The sequence below is a fragment of the Triticum dicoccoides genome, chromosome 6B (genome assembly GCF_002162155.2).
Source record: "Triticum dicoccoides isolate Atlit2015 ecotype Zavitan chromosome 6B, WEW_v2.0, whole genome shotgun sequence".
Lineage (NCBI taxonomy): Eukaryota > Viridiplantae > Streptophyta > Magnoliopsida > Poales > Poaceae > Triticum > Triticum dicoccoides.
Genome location: NC_041391.1, coordinates 637,121,627 through 637,140,658, shown reverse-complemented (window position 1 = coordinate 637,140,658; position 19,032 = coordinate 637,121,627). Strand labels below are relative to the sequence as shown.

Here is a 19,032-nt window from a genome sequence, read left to right as displayed (position 1 = left end):
GCGTCTTGATCTATCTCAATAGATCTTGATGCTCAATATGTAAGTAGCTTTACTGAGGTCTTTCTTTTAAAGAACTCCTTTCTAATACTCCTTTATGCTTTTCAGAAAAATTCTACATCATTTCTGATCAACAATATGTTACTCACATATATTTATCAGAAAGGCGGTAGTGCTCCCACTCACTTTATTGTAAATACAGGCTTCACCGCAAGTCTGTATAAAACTTTATGCTTTGATCAACTCATCAAAGCGTATATTCCAACTCCGAGATGCTTGCACCAGTCCATAGATGGATTGCTGGAGCTTGCACAATTTATTAGCACCTTTAGGATTGAGAAAACCTTCTGGTTGCATCATATACAACTGTTCTTTAATAAATCCATTAAAGAATGCAGTTTTGACATCCTTTTGCTAGATTTCATAAAATGTGGCAATTGCTAACATGATTCAAACAGACTTTAAGCATCGATACGAGTGAGAAAAAAACTCATCGTAGTCTACATCTTGAACTTTGTCAAAAACCTTTTTCGACAAATCTAGCTTTGTAGATAGTAACACTACTATCAACGTTCGTCTTCTTCTTGAAGATCCATTTATTTTCTATGGCTTGCTGATCATCGGGCAAGTCAATCAAAGTCCACACTTTGTTATCATATATGGATCCCATCTCAGATTTCATGGCCTTCAAGCCACTTTGCGGAATCTGGGCTCATCATCGCTTCCTCATAGTTCGTAGGTTCATCATGGTCTAGTAACATGACTTCCAGAATAGGATTACTGTACCACTCTGGTGCAGATCTTACTCTGGTTGACCTACGAGGTTCGTTAGTAACTTGATCTAAAGTTTCATGATCAATATCATTAGCTTCCTCACTAATTGGTGTAGGAATCACTGGAACTGATTTCTGTGATAAACTACTTTCCAATTCGGGAGAAGATACAATTACCTTATCAAGCTCTACTTTCCTTCCACTCACTTCTTTCGAGAGAAACTCCTTCTCTGGAAAGGATCCATTTTAGCAACGAATATTTTGCCTTCGAAACTGTGATAGAAGGTGTACCCAACAGTTTCCTTTGGGTATTCTATGAAGACACACTTCTCCGATTTGGGTTCGAGCTTATCAGGTTGAAGCTTTTTCACATAAGCATCGCAGCCCCAAACTTTAAGAAACGACAACTTTGGTTTCTTGCCAAACCACAGTGCATAAGGCATCGTTTCAACGGATTTTGATGGTGCCCTTTTTAAAGTGAATGCAACTATCTCTAATGTATAACCCCAAAACGATAGTGGTAAACCAATAAGAAACATCATAGATCGCACAATATCCAATAAAGTGCGGTTACGATGTTCGGACACACCATAACACTGTGGTGTTCCACGTGGCGTGAACTGTGAAACTATTCCTCGTTGTTTTATATGAAGGCCAAACTCGTAACTCAAATATTCTCCTCCACGATCAGATCGTAGAAACTTTATTTTCTTGTTACGATGATTCTCCACTTTACTCTGAAATTCTTTGAACTTTTCAAATGTTTCAGACTTGTGTTTCATTAAGTATATATATTCATATCTGCTCAAATCATTTGTGAAGGTCAGAAAATAACGATACTCGCCACGAGCATCAACACTCATTGGACCGCATACATCGGTATGTATTATTTCCAACAAGTCAGTAGCTCGTTCCATTGTTCCGGAGAACGGAGTTTTAGTCATCTTGCCAAAAAAAGGCACGATTCACAAGCATCAAATGATTCATAACCAAGTGATTCCGAAAATCCATCTTTATGGAGTTTCTTCATGCGCTTTATACCGATATGACCCAAACGGCAGTGCCACTAATAAGTTGCACTATCATTATTAACTTTGCATCTTTTGGCATTAATATTATGAATATGTGTATCACTACGATCGAGATCCAACAAACTATTTTCATTGGGTGTATGACCATTGAAGGTCTTATTCATGTAAACAGAATAACAATTATTATCTGACTTTAAATGAATATCCGTATCGCAATAAACTTGATCAAATCATATTCATGCTCAACGCAAATGCCAAATAACATTTATTTAGGTTTAACACTAATCCCGAAAGTATAGGGAGTGTGCGATGATGATCATATCAATCTTGGAACCACTTCCAACACACATCGTTACTTCACCCTCAACCAGTCTCCGTTTATTCTGTAACTCCTGTTTCGAGTTACTAATTGTTAGCAACCGAACAAGTATCAAATACTCAGGGGCTACTATAAACACTAGTATGGTACACATCAATAACATGTATATAAAATATACCCTTGTTCACTTTGCCATCCTACTACCAAATATTCAGGGCATTTCCGCTTCTAGTGACCATTTCCTTTGTAGTAGAAGCACTCAGTTTCATGCTTTGGTCCAGCTTTGGACTTCTTCGCGGGAGTGACAACTTGCTTGTCATTCTAGTTGAAGTTCCCTTTCTTTCCCTTTGCCCTTTTCTTTGAAACTAGTGATCTTGTTAACCATCAACACTTGATGCTCTTTTTTTTATTTCTACCTTCGTCGATTTCAACATCACGAAGAGCTCGGGAATCATTTTTGTCATCCCTTGCATACTATAGTTCATCACAAAGTTCTACTAACTTGGTGATGATGACTAGAGAACTCTGTCAATCACTATCTTATCTGGAAGATTAACTCCCACTTGATTCAAGCGATTGTAGTACCCAGACAATCTGAGCACATGCTCACTAGTTGAGCGATTCTCCTCCATTTTTTAGCCATAGAACTTGTTGGAGACTTCATATCTCTCAACTTGGGTATTTGCTTGAAATATTTAACTTCATTCCTGGAACATCTCATATGGTCCATGACGTTTAAAACGTCTTTGAAGTCCCGATTCTAAGCCGTTAAGCATGGTGCACTAAACTATCAAGTAGTCATCATATTGAGCTAGCCAAACGGTCATAATGTCTGCATCTGCTCCTGCAATAGGTCTGTCACCTAGCGGTGCATTAAGGACATAATTCTTCTGTGCAGCAATGAGGATAAACCTCTGATCACGGATCCAATCCGCATCATTGCTACTAACATTTTTCAACACAATTTTCTCTAGGAACATATCAAAATAAACATATGAAAGCAACAACGCGAGCTATTGATCTACAACATAATTTGCAAAATACTACCAGGACTAAGTTCATGATAAATTTAAGTTCAATTAATCATATTACTTAAGAACTCCCACTTAGACAGACATCTCTCTAGTCATCTAAGTGATCACGTGATCCAAATCAACTAAACTATGTCCGATCATCACGTGAGATGGAGTAGTTTCAATGGTGAACATCACTATGTTGATCATATCTACTATATGATTCACGTTCGACCTTTCAGTCTCCGTGTTCCGAGGCCATATCTGTATATGCTAGGCTCGTCAAGTTCAACCTGAGTATTCCGCGTGTGCAACTGTTTTGCACCCGTTGTATTTGAACGTAGAGCCTATCACACCCGATCATCACGTGGTGTCTCAGCACGAAGAACTTTCGCAACGGTGCATACTCAGGGAGAACACTTCTTGATAATTAGTGAGAGATCATCTTAAAATGCTACCGTCAATCAAAGCAAGATAAGATGCATAAAGGATAAACATCACATGCAATCAATATAAGTGATATGATATGGCCATCATCATCTTGTGCTTGTGATCTCCATCTCCGAGGCACCGTCGTGATCACCATCGTCACCGGCGCGACACCTTGATCCTCATCGTAGCATCATTGTCGTTACGCCATCTAATGCTTCTACGACTATCGCTACCGCTTAGTGATAAAGTAAAGCAATTACAGGGCGTTTGCATTTCATACAATAAAGCGACAACCATATGGCTCCTGCCAGTTGCCGATAACTTCGGTTACAAAACATGATCATCTCATACAATAAAATATAGCATCACGCCTTGGCCATATCACATCACAACATGCCCTGCAAAAACAAGTTAGACGTCCTCTACTTTGTTGTTGCAAATTTTACGTGGCTGCTACGGGCTGAGCAAGAACCGTTCTTACATATGCATCAAAACCACAACGATAGTTTGTCAAGTTAGTGTTGTTTTAACCTTTGCATGGACCGGACGTAGCCACACTCGGTTCAACTAAAGTTGGAGAAACAGACACCCGCTAGTCACCTATGTGCAAAGCACGACGGTAAAACCAGTCTCGCGTAAGCGTACGCGTAATGTCGGTCCGGGCCGCTTCTTGTATCGCCCACAACTCACTTGTGTTCTACTCGTGCATATAACATCAACACATAAAACCAGGCTCTGATACCACTGTTGGGGAATGCAGTAATTTCAAAAAAAATCCTACGCACACGCAAGATCATGGTGATGCATAGCAACGAGAGGGGAGAGTGTGTCCACGTACCCTCGTAGATCAAAAGCGAAAGCGTTAGAACAACGCGGTTGATGTAGTCATACGTCTTCACGCCCCGACCGATCAAGCACAGAAACTACGGCACCTTCGAGTTCTAGCACACGTTCAACTCGATAACGTCCCTCGTACTCCGATCCAGCCGAGCGTCGAGGGAGAGTCCCATCAGCGCGACGGCGTGGTGACGATCTTGATGTTCTACCGTCGCAGGGCTTCACCTAAGCACCACTACAATATTATCGAGGAGGACTATGATGGAGGGGGGCACCGCACACGGCTAAGAGATCAGGAGATCAATTGTTGTGTCTAGAGGTGCCCCCGTGCCCCCGTATATAAAGGAGCCAAGGGGGAGGGGGCGGCCGGCCAAGGAGGGGCGCGCCAAGGGGAGTCCTACTCCCACTGGGAGTAGGACTCCCTTCTTTCCTAGTTGGAATAGGAGAAGGGGGGAAGGAGGAGGGAGAGAGGAAGGAAAAGGGGGGGGGGGCGCCCCCCCTCTCCTTGTCCTATTCGAACTAGGGGGAGGGGCGCGTGGCCCATCCCTTGCCTCCTCTCCTCCTCTCCACTAGGGCCCATGTAGGCCCATTAAGCCCCCGAGGGGTTTCGGTAACCTCCCGGTACTTCGAAAAAAATCCCGATTTCACCCGGAACACTTCCGATATCCAAATATAGGCTTCCAATATATTAATCTTCATGTCTCGACCATTTTGAGACTCCTTGTCATGTCCATAATCTCATCTGGGACTCCGAACAAACTTTGGTACATCAGAACTCATAAACTCATAATATAACTGTCATCGAAACCTTAAGCGTGCGGACCCTACGAGTTCGACAACTATGTAGACATGACCTAGAACTGTTTCCGGTCAATAACCAATAGCGGAACATGGATGCTCATATTGGCTCCTACATATTCTACGAAGATCTTTATCGGTCAAACCGCATAACAACATACGTTGTTCCCTTTGTCACCGGTATGTTACTTACCCGAGATTCGATCGTCGGTATCTCAATACCTAGTTCAATCTCGTTACCGGCAAGTCTCTTTACTCGTTATGTAATGCATCATCCCGCAACTAACTCATTAGTCACATTGCTTGCAAGGCTTATGGTGATGTGCATTACCGAGAGGGCCCAGAGATACCTCTCCGACAATTGGAGTGACAAAAACCTAATCTCGAAATACGCCAACTCAACATGTACCTTTGGAGACACCTGTAGAGCTCCTTTATAATCACCAGTTATGTTGTGACGTTTGGTAGATAACAAAGTGGTCCTCCGATAAATGGGAGTTGCATAATCTCATAGTTGTAGGAACATGTATAAGTCATGAAGAAAGTAATAGCAACATACTAAACGATCAAGTGCTAAGCTAACGAAATGGGTCAAGTCAATCACATCATTCTCTTAATAATGTGATCCGGTCAGGAATCACAACCATCTTTGATCAACGAGCTAGTCAAGTAGAGGCATACTAGTGACACTATGTTTGTCTATGTATTCACACATGTATTATGTTTCCGGTTAATACAACTCTAACATGAATAATAAACATTTATCATGAAATAAGGAAATAAATAATAACTTTATTATTGCCTCTAGGGCATATTTCCTTCACGATTATAGTCGTCCAATATATCGATCTTTACGCCTCGACCATTTCGAGACTCCTCGTCATGTCCCCGATCTCATCCGGGACTCCGAACTACCTTCGGTACATCAAAACACATAAACTCATAATATAACCGTCATCGAACTTTAAGCGTGCGGACCCTACGGGTTTGAGAACTATGTAGACATGACCGAGACACGTCTCCGGTCAATAACCAATAGCGGAACCTGGATGCTCATATTGGCTCCCACATATTCTACGAAGATCTTTATCGGTCAAACCGCATAACAACATACATTGTTCCCTTTGTCATCGGTATGTTACTTGCCCGAGATTCGATTGTCGGTATCTCAATACCTAGTTCAATCTCGTTACCGGCAAGTCTCTTTACTCGTTCCGTAATACATCATCCTGCAACTAACTCATTAGTTACAATGCTTGCAAGGCTTATAGTGATGTGCATTACCGAGTGGGCCCAGAGATACCTCTCCGACAATCGGAGTGACAAACCCTAATCTCAAAATACGCCAACCCAACAAGTACCTTTGGAGAAACCTGTAGAGCATCTTTATAATCACCCAGTTACGTTGTGACGTTTGGTAGCACACAAAGTGTTCCTCCGGTAAATGGGAGTTGCATAATCTCATAGTTATAGGAACATGTATAAGTCATGAAGAAAGAAGTAGCAACATACTAAACGATCAAGGCTAAGCTAACGGAATGGGTCAAGTCAATCACATCATTCTCCTAATGATGTGATCCCGATAATCAAATGACAACTCATGTCTATGGTTAGGAAACTTAACCATCTTTGGTTAACGAGCTAGTCAAGTAGAGGCATACTAGTGACACTGTGTTTGTCTATGTATTCACACATGTATTATGTTTCCGGTTAATACAATTCTAGCATGAATAATAAACATTTATTATGAAATAAGGAAATAAATAATAACTTTATTATTGCCTCTAGGGCATATTTCCTTCATCAACAAAATCCTAGATAAATAAAATCTATGTCACATTGGTCGGCATAATTGTCATAAACAATAAATGAACCAAATAGTTATGAAAAGATAATATATACCACATCTGAATCATAGATAGGACGAGGGCCGACGGGGGCGGATACCAAAACCATCGCACTATATAATAACAAGGAATAATAAAAGTAAGAAAATTAGACAAGTATCTATCTGAAGTAAGAAATTTTTTTCTTTCAGAAAGAAGATAAGAACAAGAGGCTCACCACGATGGTGCCGGCGACAAGATCGGCGCGGGCGATCGACGTTGGTGAAGACGGGGACGGGGCGTGATGGACCGCTAAATCTAGACAAATCTCGTTGAACATGGAGCTCGGAGGTCGAGTTTCCAGAGGAGAAAGCTTAACTAGTGTGGCTCGGGCATTTCATCGAACACCTCATGTGCATAGGAGGTGAACTAGAGCACCCAAATGCCCTCCCCTCGCCGGCTTGAAAAAACAGAGCACTGTGGAGTGCTCTGCCGCGACGGTGGGTATATATAGGCAAGTTATTTGTCCCGGTTCATGGCATGAACCGGAACTAAAGCCACCCCTTCTGTCCCGGTTCCAAGCACGAACCGAGACCAATGGTTGTGGGCCAGGAGCGAGGACCATTGGTCCCAGTTCGTGCCTGGAACCGGGACAAATGGTTCCATACGAACCGAGACCAATGCCCACAAGGCCCCGGCCGGCCCCCTGGGCTCACGAACCAGGTCTAATACCCCCATGGGTCACGGTTCTTGAAGAACCGGGACTAATGGGCTGGCCAGGCCCGAACGTTAGCCCTGTTTTCTACTAGTGTGTAGAGCAAAAATTGTAACTCATGCACTGCAAAGTCGGCTCATTGACACTTTGGCCATTTTTACTCTTAAAATTGTCGTCTTGTTTTCACCTTTTAATTCGTACCAGTTGTCTCATGGGGCCACCTTGAAAAAGACCTAACAATTATAACCCACTGACAAGATCTTGATCGCGAGATACCCCTTCTTCTCGTGGCGTCCAGGGGATAACGCGATTAGGGTTACCTCACTAACGTAGGCACCGCCATCGGTGTGCCCCGTCTCGAGCAGCCTTAGGAGCATGGAGGCGCGATGGACCTTGGTCCTTGCTGACGGGAGGGATCTTGCTCCGTTTTAGCGAGAGTTTTGAGTTTGGTTAGGATTTGTGTACTGCTCATCATGACAAGGCATTGTTGGAAGCCATGTGGAGGTGTGTCTTCGGCGGATCTCACAGGATTCATTTGATGTTGGTCTATGGTGGGTCTGTTTGGGTCCAGTTTTTTGTACATGTGTTTTGAGGTTGGATCCTTCTGATCTATGTTTCTCTTCATCGATGATGATTGTTGTTCTGGTGTGCTAGTCCTATGGGCCCTTAGTACGACAACTTTCTGATTGGCTAGTACAACAAGGTTTTCTTAGCTCCAGTGAGGGTGGGGCGATGACGATGGCGCGCCTTCGGCTCGCTTCAGTGCGTGTGGTTGCCGCTAGGTGGTCTATGTATCTGGACGTGATTTTTGATACTTCTAGTGTTCTATGTACTGCTACATGATTAAGGATGAATAGATCGAAGCTTTTCTCGCAAAATAACCCATCGGCATGTTTGCTTGGCTACCTCAATGTATTGGCAGTACCCCCCCCCCCTCCCCAAATCCTCAATACATTGGAATGCTAACATTCAATGGCTTCAAAAAATAATTGGAGTTTTCAAAGACAGTTTGTCATCTTGCACATCAGGTGAAACTCATCAATTAGTTCATAATTGACACTGCATTGGTACTGTGGTATTATCCGCTAGCCCGTCTAGTTGGCATCCCTACTTGGGCCCTGCATAGAAGCTTTTTTAGAAAAGGTGAAATTGGCTATTTATCCAGATACCGACTTAGATAATATATGCAAAGTTGGTTGTCTGTTTTAGGGGTGTGATGAGATAGTAAGGAACGCATGAACACATGGGGGTAGGTGTGGAGAAGATAATGTAGATCTGCTGATTGGAGCAGGAACACTTTATGTTTAGGGGACCTAGAGAAACATATTTAGAAGATTAGAAGGAGCCCCATTGATGGTGTAGATGTAAGCAGGAGGAGAAGCCTGCCGACGCCATGGTGGACCAGTGTTCGGGAGTGGGAGTTGGGGCCGGTGGTGGTTTTGCTCGAAGGAAGTGAGCCTCCTACGAGGATAAAGCAGAGATGGAGTTGTAATGCCCGTGACCCACTGCCACGTGTTGTTCATGGGAGGCGGCAGACAAGACCGTGAGATCACCCAGATGAAGGGAATCAATTTCCTTGCTAAAACTTGCCCACCCTTAATTTTGTTAGTTGCTAGATCTTGATTCAATTCAATTAATTAAATATAACTTGTGAGTCCCTTGGGGATTCTTCCTCGTGGATGATACGAGGGGGAATGAAGGCGTATTGATTGATGGATATGATAGGTGGTTCTTTTATGCGCTCTCTTACCTTATCTTTGGTAGACGCGAGTTGTAGCGTGTTTTTATAGAATGCTAGTGTCGCTCACGTGATATCCCTTTTCCTTCATTCCTTAAGAATGATGCATAAGTAGATAGATTTGATGTAAGTCTTGTAGACTATGTCATGTACCCAACTTGTTTTATTTATTTTCTCTTTGCCTCGGGTTGTAGCAAATCAGATGGTAGCATTTCAGGATTAGGCTCTTGTTGATGAACGATGTTAGCCGGTTATCCCACATATAGTCTGGGGAGAGATATGTGCGTGCTTTGCTTTTCCTAAAGCATTCTTAAAGCAGTTTGTTAAACTTACATGTGTAAGGTATAATTCACTTTCGTTAATTGTATGAGTTGTATCTTTGTCGAAAGACCCTTGTTGTATGCATTTATTAAAATTGACTCTTCAGAATTATAGTACATATATGTTGTTATTGTGGATTCTTTCGTAAATTATGTTTTGATACCTATATTTCCATTTGCATAGCGTGCATCTTTTTTTTTGCGAAAGAACTTCCAATCTATTCTTCCTCAATCATGGCAGTACAACGAATACTAGAAATAAAAATTACATCTAGATTCGTAGACCACCTAGCGACGACTACAAGCACCGAAGCGAGCCGAAGGCGCGCCGCCATCATCGCCCCTCCATCGCCGGAGCCGGGCACAACTTGTTGTAGTAGACAGCCGGGAAGTCGTCGTGCTAAGGCCCCATAGGACCAGCACCCCAGAACAGCAACCGCCGCCGATGAAAAATAACGTAGATCAGAAGGATACGAACCGAAGACACACGAACGTAGACGCACAACGATGAGATCCGAGCAAATCCACCAAAGATAGATCTGCCGGAGACACACCTCCACACGCCCACCAACGATGCTAGACGCACCACTAGAACGGGGGCTAGGCGGGGAGACCTTTATTCCATCTTCAGGGAGCCGCCGCCGTCTCGCCTTCCTGAGTAGGACACAAACCCTAACAAGATTGAAAAAAACTACTAGAAGCGGAGCCCTCCCGCCGGCCCTTGCCAGGATCCACCGCGCCTCCATGGTCCTAGGACCACCGGAGACGAGGCGGACCTGCGCCGGCGCCGGCGAGAGGCACGAATCCTAACTTTCTTTCTTGAAGGAGGAGCAGGAGCCGGTGGATAACTTTGTGCGCACACGCAACAGACGCATAGTGCCACATGCATGTTGTGTAAGGTGGCTCTCCGGATTGATATCATGCGAAGGCTAGAGAAACTGATAGATCTGCGTAGTGCCAGTGCTGGGATGCTTTGACGGACTCAGTGATAATGTTGATGGGTCTAACACGTGGCGTGCTTGGGAAGCGGCAAATGCATAGTGTCACTTTGGTTGAGCGACTCTAATTATATACCCTCTTTGTATTTAGACAAATCTAAGATAACTAATTCGGGACGGAGGTAATAATCTGTCCTAGTGTTGAAAGTTCACGTTCAAATTTTGGGAAGCTTATCTAGATTTCTTTTTTCTTGGAATGTTTCTGCGGGTGCGGCCTGACGACGTGCTCCTTCCGCGGAACGAGATCCTCTAACATCACGAAGGGATGTCACTGAAGCTACAGTACCTTGATATCCCTTCTTCACATTTATATGATTAAGGTTAAAATGACCTGAATTAATTTGCAAATTGCAAATCTACTGTATACATTTACAAAAATTAGATAAAAAATTTATGGTGCAATAAAATTAATTTCAGATTTATTTTCTATGAACAGTAACCATGACATCCATTTGTTCTGCATTATATTTCCACTGTACCTTCGTAACATCCCTTCGTGATGTTAATGTTAGAGGATCCGTTGCCCATTCGGCGGCTCCTCCACGAACTCCTCTGTCCGATGCACACCGGGAATAAGAAGCCACATAAAGTCCGTGATTCCCCTCAAGGCCTCAACCCTAATTCCTCAAATCCTTCGTCTCCGACTCGGCTGCTTCATCTCGATCGCCGCCACCTCTTCACAGATCCATCCCGGCGCATCCCGTCCCCGTTGTGCATCGGCGCGCGGAACCAATTATACGTGGCTGTAAGTATCTACTCATTTGCATTTTTTTGTATTTGATTTGACTGATCTCTGTGACTCGAAGGAAGATTATCTTCTTCCTCTTCTTTTGAGACCTCCATCGTAACTAGTAGTGGCTGCCAGTAATTCGACCACTTCTTTATTTCCCCGTAAGACACTGCAATTGATCGATTCCCACTTTGGTGTTCAACGCTAGCGGTCAGTATTAATTAGTAACCGAAAATTTATGACAAAATTTTCTAATGAACAAAAGGGAGACTTTACTTTTATAGAAATCCTAGTAGCTGTCCTTCTCAATTTTCTGAACCACCGTTCAAAAAAAAAAAATCTGAACCGGTTTGATTGTGTCCCTTATGCAACCATGCATGCATGCTGGCTGTTTCCTGTGAGTAGTGACTATGGCGTCACAAGGAGAACTTGTTGAAATCCAATCTGTGTTCACAAGAAAAAGACTCGATGCATTCGCTGCAATAGCACTTGAAATTATATTTCGGAGAACATTGCGTGCCAAGATATTGGAAGTTTTCTTATCACAAGGAAAGTTAGAAGAACGAGGCATTTTATCAAAAAGTTAGATTAGTAGGAGTACTTATGAGTTCTCATATGTTCCTTTTAGCAAAGATCTTATGCATAGGGCCTATAATTTCGCTTTGAGCCCCTAATATCTTACCAGGAATATGATGCTGTACTAAGCATTTCTGTCCATTTTTGTTTTTTGTTCCAGGACTGCAAGGATGCAGAGAGAGAAGAGGAAGAGGGGCCATGAAGCTACTCCTCGCGAAACACGCATTATAGAGCGAGAGAAGAGGAAGAGGGACCAAGACGCCAGTCGTGGCTCATTTGTTTCCAGTGCTATTTCTCGCCAAACACGCATGAGACAGAATGAGAGAGCAAATGGTGAAATGTGAGTCAATGATTTCTTATTTGCTGGTTCTTTGTTCTCTTGCATATATTGGTGTACTATTAATCTATTATAGATAACTCACGATCGTTGTTTAATTACCATGTTCTTTAATTAGTCAAAGAGGCGTCGGACAGGTGCAAAAAAGAATTTGAGGAACGATTTGGAGGTCCTCCCGACCAACCTGTTTCGGACCGGAGTTTGAAGAGAAGCCGTTTGGTTCCACAGATGTGGTTTGCGATGATTTGTTGGCTTCCAAGATTGTCTCACTTGCTTTATACGATGGTGATTATGCTTCTTTACGCCTGTGAATATTCTGATCTGTATCAAATCATCACTAGTTCATGATGTCAATGAGGATCTTATACAGGTGATAAGATGTTATTTGCATGCTCGGGTGTAGCCATACAACCTATCACAACGATGAGACCAGAACTATCAAGATTTGTGACTTCAAAGCGTTTGGTTACAGAATTTGAAGTAAACAGAAACAGAGCGGACAAATTGAGGGTTGCTTCTGCTAGTCGTCGTGTTTCCGTTGTTGCTTTGCTTTTCAATCTAAAAAATGCGATCGTTCTGTGGGCTTATGTAGTATACTATTCTTTTCACTGTAGATTATTGTGTTCCTTCCCGACAAAGAACGTATCGATGGGTTCTTGGGACTATATGATAGCCATGTTGCTATTGTCACGTGCTTCTGCTCCACAGGTGTCCTTCCGGTAGACCTGCATTCTCATATACAAGGGCAGCATGCCCCTCTAGTAGCTATTGGTCGAGCCTTCAGCTCGGGTACTTTGATGACCACTGATAGGCGGCTTACTGAATTCCGGGCTGAAGGTGATCTGATCCTTTTTCCTTGTCCTATCACAGAGGTAAGCTGTCGATTATTATTTCCTAGTACTTTTTTGTCATGATGAAAAATGTGGAACAAAATTATTGCGTTGTAGTCCCTGCCCCACTGATTTTGTCATTCTAACTTTGGGCATCAAAGTAATCTTTTTTGTTGTTGTCATTTTTCCTTTGCGGTCATCACCGCTTTATTATTTTTGGTTCTAGGCTGGACTTGGAGGGCCAGTTATTGATCTAGCTGGGGAGGTTCTGGGTTTGAGCATTGATATCGTTAATGAAACTACCTTGATCCTACCGCTTATGGCCCTTCGTGAACGCTTGGAATATTTGGACAAGTTCATGTAGGTATCCTCTGCTTCTACTACTTATGAGCTATATCATCCAGCAAAACAAGGAGTAATTTTGTTCAGACTAAAACATGGACAGTTTGACTCGTATTTTTGACATATGGATCTTCTCTATTCTCTCATTACTTCTGTTTAGTATTGATAAGCCTGATTCCCATGTCTTCTTTCATACCTCGTTTCCTTCTCTACGATTTGACTCATGTGTTGGTTTCACTATTGAAACAGCACTTCTGTGTATCTATTTACTTACCATGACAAGTCGTCATTGTTCTATTGCAGTCCAAACTCTACGAACTTCCGTGAATATACCTTGCCTGAAGACCTGAAGATGTACACAGCATAGTCCCATCAGGTGTAAACATTGCTACCGGATGATCATGTGCGGACAATGTCATGTTGATTTTATCATCATACATATCATCTGAGTACTAATATCGCGCGGTCATTTTATTGCATCAGGGTTTATGAAGCATGTTAGATATATAATGGCTGGTGGATATCCTAAGCCACCACCACTTATGCTCGAAGGTACGTCGTTGCTTAGTGTCGACTATGTCTTCTGTAATCTTTTCTAGCTATCTCGGTGACAAAACTTCTGTTCTTGTTTCTATGTCCAGTCTGTGGGAGATTGCTTGATACATTTGAAGAGGTTTTTGGTCAACTTCTTGCTTATAAGGGCTGTTGTTGCAACATCAATGATCGTACTTCTGGAGAGGAGGTCTGGGCTGAACTTCCGAAAGGTGTCGTCACAAAGCTCAGCCGGCGTGTTGTCACACTTTCTTCATACGATGGTGATTTTTTTTTTTTACAGCTATATATGTTGATTAGTTTTTCATTCATTCTAGTACTTGTTTCCACTGACTGACTAATGGCCAAAGCTGTGATGTGTAGGGGACGTGAGAGCTTTTGCATGTACAGGCCTGATTATAAAGTGGCATAAAAACGGCACGCCTGTCATTCGACTTCGGCCAGTTTGGTTAGAAGTCGGGTTGATGAAGACAAGATTGCTGAAAATTTTAAGGTTTGCCGCTCCTTTTTTTTTTCCGGAAAGGGGGTCTTCCCGGCCTCTGCATCAGAGTGATGCATACGGCCATCTTATTAACCAAATGAAAAGGTTTCAACAAGGTGCCAAAGTCTCCAACAGTAAAAACTGAAAAGAAAGCTCACACAGAGTTAAAATGGGCTAGAAACACAAACTAGCCAATTAAAGACGCCACAACCGGCTGGCTAAAAATAGATAGGTAAACTAATTGCCTATCCTATTACATGACCGCCATCCAAACCGGTTGAAGATATCCCGAGCTACCATCTCCCAGCGGATGGATCCAGTAACCAAATGCTCCCTGGCCTCCATCGGAGTGAGTAGCGACCACGAACGGATCAATGCCGTGGCTCGGAAAATAACCTGCAAAAAGTGAATACGCGATGTTTTATTAAAAACCAAATCATTTCTGTAATTCCAAATAGTCCACAACAAAGCGCAAACTCCAACACGAATATGTCTCGCTAAGTCAGGCTCAATCCCATTAAGCCATGTCCCAAATAACGTGTTGACAGAATTCGATGGAGTAATATTAAAAGCAATGTGGACCGTCCGTCAAAGGACCTTGGCCAACGGGCAATCAAGAAAGAGGTGTTTGATCGTCTCATCCCGATCACAGAAACTACACCTAGTAGGTCCTGTCCAATTACGCTTTATCAAGTTGTCCTTGGTTAAAATAACTTGTTTATGGACAAGCCACATAAACACTTTTATTTTCAATGGAACTTTGATAGCCCAAACATGCTTGGAGGTAGGAATGGAGTTCGAATTAATAACATCAATATACATTGATTTAACTGTGAATACTCCAGACCTAGTCAGTTTCCAGTGTAATTCATCAGGTTGTTGAGAAAGCTGAACCTCCATCAGTCTTCTAACTAGACGGAGCCATTCTTCCCAACGATTGCCCGCTAGCCACCGTCTAAACTGAATATTAAAGGGGATAGATTGAAATACCGTTGCAACGAACACCTCACATCATTGAACAATACGATATAAAGACGGATATTGAATGGCCAAGGGTGTGTCGCCGAGCCAAGTATCCTCCCAAAAACGTGTACTAGCGCCGTTGCTAATAACAAACTTTGTCCTATTAAAAAGGATTGTTTGACTTTCATCAGTCCTTTCCAGAAAGGCGAGTCAGTCGGCCTGACTGTGACCTGGGACAAGGATTTTGTCTGTAGGTACTTGCTGCGAAGGACTTGCGCCCACGTGGCATTAGTCTCAGATGACAACTTCCACAGCCACTTACTGAGAAGGCATCTGTTCTTTACTTCAAGGTTTGCCGCTCCTAATTGTTTTTCGATCTTGTCCTCTTATTGATATGATGGTGGTTAATTGAGGTCACTTTATTTACCGTTGTTACAGATTAAGGTATTTCTCCCACCGAAACAGGTCGTTGACGGGACACTGGAACTGTGCCATGCAGATTATAACATTGCTGTCATCAGTGTTCAGAAGTGCCTATACGGTATTCGTCCAGAGAATATTTTCCGCAGAGTGAAAAGGCCACGGAGAGAAGTAGTAGCCATAGGGCGCGATGTTGACGATGGATTGTTAATGGGGACAATTGGTAAGGTGATTAAGACGCCTGCGGGCAGAACTAGCAAACTTAACTGCGAAGACCTTAAGCTGTCTACATGTAAAATCAAGAAGGTACACTACACTGGTGAATTTCTCTTCTCCTCGCCCCTTTTAAATGGTAACCAATACAGATAGGTGCAGCAGAATCTATTCATGTTTTCCCAGTAATCTATTGATGCATTTGCTTCAGTTAACTTATGAATCTGTCTCAAGGCATTACAACTTCTCCGTAATGTGTCTTGTATGTACCAGGCTGGGATCGGAGGACCCCTTGTTAACTTCGTTAACGGATCTTTTGCTGGCATGAACTTTTATGATAGAACTAACAGAACTCCTTACCTGCCAAGGAGATTCATTGTACGAGCTTTAAGCAGGATTGATCTCCCATCTCAAAGGTACGAGCTTTAATTTGCCTAAAGTGTTGTCTCAGTTCTGCATTTTTTTAGAAGAGTTCTACTTTCTTTTTATGTAAATTGTCTCGGTTCTTATTGTGTGGCTATATATTCATTCGGTATGCTTACAATAGCTTGTTCTTTGCATGACGAAGAGGATTGAACCATCCCATAGACATAATGGGTGATGCTGCAGTTAAGAAAAACAGGTATTTTTGCTGTTTCCACTGCAAATTCATTTCCTATTTACTTAACGTGAATTTTCACTGAAAAATTTGGGCGACAGGTGGCCGGTGCCTAAACCATATTGGTACCATCGTATGTTTGATGATGAGCCTCCTCTCCGTTTTGTTGGAAGGGTGCTCCATTAGTGCTATCTACTTATCTCGATGTCCCAATTCTACTCTTTCTAGCAAGTATTTCAATGTTCTACTCTATGTAAATATGTTCCCAGGCTTTGTAAATATGTGTTACACTATGTCGTTCTAATGGCTCGGCATAAGTTTATATTAAGTACTGAATTCAGGCGTCTCTGCCACGATACCTCTAATTTTGACTATTGACTATACACAATCATCTCTAAAGATACTATAAGCTCCCAAGAGTGGAACTATGGGTTTCGTTGTTTCAGCAACCTTGGTCAAGCTATTGGGTGTGTGTGGCCTGTGTGTAGATTTCCTTGTGTCATGTGTCATATTCAATGGCTCACAATGTCCATTCAAAAGACAAGGACCAGTTAAACCACACCAACTACCTACAAAAACTTACAGCACAACACACATCGCCCAACAAACATCAGCAATAAACGACTAAAAAAGTACACAATTGGTGCGACAGCAAAAAAGGTGCATCAACTTCTAGTGGTTTATTATAGCTTATTGTTGGTGGAGGGAGGGCGTGTAAGGAGTTCGGGCAAATGGAGGTGCATGGCTTGCGGCGAGCCTAGCGGTGTGGCCCTTCGGTGTCGGCGCAACGACATTTTGGGAGCCCGTGTGAAGTGGGGCAGCTGTGTGTGGCCTCCAGGTAGTGGGTGCTTGTTGGGCTCCGATCAGATCCATCTGGATTTGACCCCTGGTGGTTGGCGTGAAGCGCGGGGTGGTGGCAGTGCCAGGTGGTGGTTCGGGTTGGTTTGTGGCGGCGGCTGGATGTGCTCCAGCGTCTACCCTTTGGCTAGTGGCTAGTGTGGATGTCTCTGGTGACCTTTCACGGCGGGAGGTTCTGCTCGGTTCGGCACCTCGCGTCGTTCAATGGGTGGCTAGGGTGTACCATGTGCAGATCCAGGAAGGGAGTTGTTGCTGGGCGTTATATGGGGTTGCATTTTAGAGAGGTGGTGAGAGAGAATGGTGGCGCCCATGTGGTCAGGCCACCCATCACCGGCAAGGGTGGCGGTCATAGACATGGTCGACTCCCACATGTTTCACCTCTTCTCCGACTTAGTGGCTCCCTGATCGATCTGGTCGAACAGGATGTTGGCGGCAGTCGAAGGTTGCTGGTCGATTCATCGCCTGTAAACACATCGATGGCCTCTAGGGTGTCTTGTTTCCTGGGCGGTGGCCCGGGTGGTGGGAGCCGTAGTGCTCATGGGTGGAGCTTGCGACTTAGGTCTGGGCAACCATGTCCGAGGAAAGTTTCAGCTGATACCGGGACTCACATGATGCCGTGATACGGGCTCCTAAACCGATCCAACGACATCTGAGGAGCTGGTGTACCTGCACACAATTTTGGGACTCTTTGAGGGTATTTTTGCAAAATGTACAAGAGCTCTCGGGAACCATTGGATCTGAGATCCAAACGGCTCCCGAGAGCCCGTATCACCTCAGCCTAGGTATCACCTGATATTTCCCCTCCATGGTTGAGTGCACGGTGTGGTGGCTGGCATACCGATGTCTTGTGGTGGTGTGCGGTTGTGGTCCATGTGCCTGGAAACACTTGGGGCGAAGGCGGAGTATACTTGCTAGGGTGAAAACTATGTCTGGCTTTGGTCAGGCAGACGAAAGCGGCGCGTGGACGTCGTCACCTTCTTGAATTCCTCCGTTGTGATTGCTCCTAGTTCTTCATCATGCTTCAAATGAAAATCCTAATCTTTGGATCAGGCGGTGGCAGCGCTCCGGCGTCGTGTCCTTCCCGGAGGCACTGTCTAGGAGGTCACGGTTTGTTCTTCACCTCTTCGCGTGTCTTTCGCCAAGAAGGGCTCCAACGGCTCCATAGTGATGCATAGTGTCATTTTGTGTACTTCGAGTCGTTTGAGGTGTTGTGGTTGTTGGCCTTTGGCACTTATGTATCCTGTCCTGGGTGAGTGTGTGTCTGGGTGGTGTTCTGTGGCGTGTGGTTGAATTGTATGTTTAGTGTCGCTTTATCTATAAAGCTATCCAAACAAA

The 19,032-nt window shown here is 43.6% G+C and overlaps 1 pseudogene; it reads left to right on the top strand.

Annotated features, from left to right (window-relative positions):
- Nucleotides 1–12,433: 12,433 nt before the first annotated feature.
- LOC119321360 lies at nt 12,434–17,169 on the top strand (annotated as a pseudogene).
- The last annotated feature ends 1,863 nt before the right edge of the window (nt 17,170–19,032 follow it).